The 3,228-nt window shown below is 33.8% G+C and overlaps 1 non-coding gene across 1 annotated transcript; it reads right to left on the bottom strand.

Annotated features, from left to right (window-relative positions):
• Nucleotides 1-365: 365 nt before the first annotated feature.
• Nucleotides 366-496, bottom strand: LOC119473130. Its single transcript, XR_005202323.1, has one exon. It is a non-coding gene; the product is annotated as a small nucleolar RNA SNORA3/SNORA45 family (small nucleolar RNA).
• Nucleotides 497-3,228: the final 2,732 nt, after the last annotated feature.

Raw genomic sequence — 3,228 nt, 5'->3', positions numbered from 1 at the left:
TGACTATGACTTTGTGTTTGAAAATAAGGCATGCTCTTTCTTTGCTACATTCAGGATTCTACATTTGTCTTAACATAATGTTTAGTTCATATAGGCTTTAGCTTTGCACAGGTGTGATTCCTTTTAAATTGTTGCTGTCTAAAAGGAATGTTTAAAAGTTTTTCCCAGTAATTGTGGATTTGTCAATTTTTCTTCTGATTTATATGATCTCTGTTTTATATACTTTAGTGATATATGATTAGGCATATTATGATTAAAGATTGTAGCATATTTTTATAAATTTTATCTTTTAATCAGTATGTGCCATTCTAAATTATTTATTTGATTTTTTATTATTTTTATTTTTTATTTTATTTTTTAAAAATATATATTTCTGATCTGGGCACTAATGAGAGCACTGACTGCCCCTGCCAGTGAATCAAGACCAGTAGATTCTCTCCGAGTAATCTAGCACACCAGGACAAGAGTTGTGTCAGGATATGACTCTAGTCTTGGCATATTTATTTTATATAATGTATTTTGTCTAAATAACATTTATATATTTCCTTTGCATTAATATACACAAATGAATTTAAATATCCATTATATATATATATATATAATTTTAAGATTTCATTTTGTATTAAATGTATCTCTTATAAATATTATTTAACTAAATTTTTTTTGGTCTAATATGAAACTTTCTGCTTTTGAATAAGTGAGTTTATCTAATTTCCAATTGGTTTTGAAAAGCTTAAATCAAATTTTTGTTTGTACATTCATTCACTCTCTCCATTTTTAAACTGAAATTTCTATTAGGTGGATACTGGAATCTCTGATTCTATTGTAAATATATCCTATTGTTTATTTCATACTTTGAGTCTTTTGGTATTTTGTGATATGTTTCATGAGCATTCCCTGGCTTTACATTCCAGCTCACTAATAGTCTCTATCTTTTTTGGTAAGCTTAAAAAATTGTGGTAAAGTATATATAACATAAAATTTACAATCTAAGTGCAAATTTTAGTGGCATTAAACATATTTGCAGTGCTGTAAAACTATCTATTTTCAGAACTTTAAAAATCATCCCAAACAGATCTACATACCTGTTTAGCAATCATTCCCCATTCTTTACACCCTCAGCTCCTGGTAACCTCTATTCTACTCTGTCTCTACAAATTTGCCTATTCTAGAGTATCTAATGTAAATAAAATCATATAATAACTTGTCCTGTTATGTCTATATATTTTACTTAGCATAATTTTATTAAAGTTCATTTATTTTTTATCATGTATTAGAATTATATTATTAAGACTAAATAATATTCCATTGTAAGTTTATGTTACATTTTGTTTACCAATTTATTTGTTAATGGACATTTGAGTTGTTTTCACCTTTTGGCTTTGGTTAATAATGCTGCTGTGAATATTTTTGTACAAGTATCTGAATCTCTGCTTTCAATTTTTTTGGTATATGCTTAAGATAAAATTGCTGAATCATCTGGCATTCCTATGTTTAAATTTTTAAGGAAACATCACCTATTTTCCACGGACTGCACTATTTTACATTCCTACCAGCAATGCTCAAGGGTTCCAATTTTTCAACATCTTTATCAATCCTTGTTTTTTTTGGCTTTATTTTTAAAAATTTTAATAATAGCCATTCTAGCCAGGCGCGGTGGCTCAAGCCTGTAATGCCAGCACTTTGGGAGGCCGAGGCGGGTGGATCACGAGGTCAAGAGATCAAGACCATCCTGGTCAACATGGTGAAACCCCGTCCCTACTAAAAATACAAAACATTATCTGGGCATGGTGGCGCATGCCTGTAGTCCCAGCTGCTCAGGAGGCTGAGGCAGGAGAATTGCCTGAACCCAAGAGGCGGAGGTTGCGGTGAGCCGAGATTGCGCCATTGCACTCCAGCCTGGGTAACAAGAGTGAAACTCCGTCTGAAAAAATAATAATAATAATAATAATAATAATAGCAATTCCAACAGCTGGGAAATAATATCTCATTGTGGTCTTGATTTGCATTTCTCCAATGGATAGTGGCTTTGACAATCTTTTCATAGGTTTCCTGGCCATATGTATCCCTTCTGTGGTGAAATGTTTATTCAAGTCTGTTGCCCGTTTTAGTATTGAGTTATATGTCTTTATTTTGTTGAGTTGTAGGAATTTGCTATGTATTCTCAATATTAATGCCTTATCAGATATATTATTTCCAACTATTTTCTCACATTCTATATGTTGTTTTTTCCATATATGTGTGTGTGTGTGTGTGTGTGTATATATAAATATATATATATATGTATATAGATTATTGTACTTTAGGTTCTGGAGTACATGTGCAGAACATGCAGAATTGTTGCATAGGTATGTACATGGCAGTGTTCTTTGCTGCCTCCATCCCCCCATCACCTATATCTGGCCTTTCTCCCCATGTTATCCCTACCCAAGTCCCTACCCCATGCTGTCCCTCTTCTATTCCCCACCAACAGGTCCCAGTGTGTGGTGCTTTCCTCCTGTGTCCATGTGTTCTTATTGTTCAACACCCATCTAGTTTGAGAACATGCAGTGTTTGATTTTCTGTTCTTGTGTCAGTTTGCTGAGCACGATGGTTTCCAGATTAATCCATGACCTTACAAAGGACATGAAATCATTGTTTTTTATGGCTGCATAGTATTCCATGGTGTATATGTGCCACATTTTCCTTGTCCAGTCTATCATTGATGGGTATTTGGGTTGGTTCCAAGTCTTTGCTATTGTAAACAGTGCCATAATGAACATGCATGTGCGTATGTCTTTATAGTAGAATGATTTATAATCCTTTGAATATATACCCAGTAATGCAATTGCTGGGTCAAATGGAATTTCTATTTCTAGGTCCTTGAGGAATCGCCATACTGTCTTCCACAATGGTTGAACTAACTTACGCTCCCTCCAACAGTATTACAGTGTTCCTATTTCTCCACATCCTCTCCAGTGTCTCCAGATTTTTTTAATGATCTCCCTGATAACTGGCATCAGTTGGTATCTCAATGTGGTTTTGATTTACATTTCTCTAATGACCAGTGATGATGGGCATTTTTAAATGCTGTTGGGAAAACTGGCTAGCCATGTGCAAAAGGCAAAAACTGGACCCCTTCCTCATATCTTACACTAAAATTAACTCCAGATGGATTAAAGACTTAAACATAAGACCTAACACCATAAAAACCCTAGAAGAAAACCTAGGCAAAACCATTCAGGACAT

The sequence above is a fragment of the Cebus imitator genome, unplaced genomic scaffold, assembly GCF_001604975.1.
Source record: "Cebus imitator isolate Cc_AM_T3 unplaced genomic scaffold, Cebus_imitator-1.0 Scaffold134, whole genome shotgun sequence".
Classification (NCBI taxonomy): domain Eukaryota; kingdom Metazoa; phylum Chordata; class Mammalia; order Primates; family Cebidae; genus Cebus; species Cebus imitator.
This window is presented reverse-complemented; position numbering and strand designations above follow the sequence as displayed.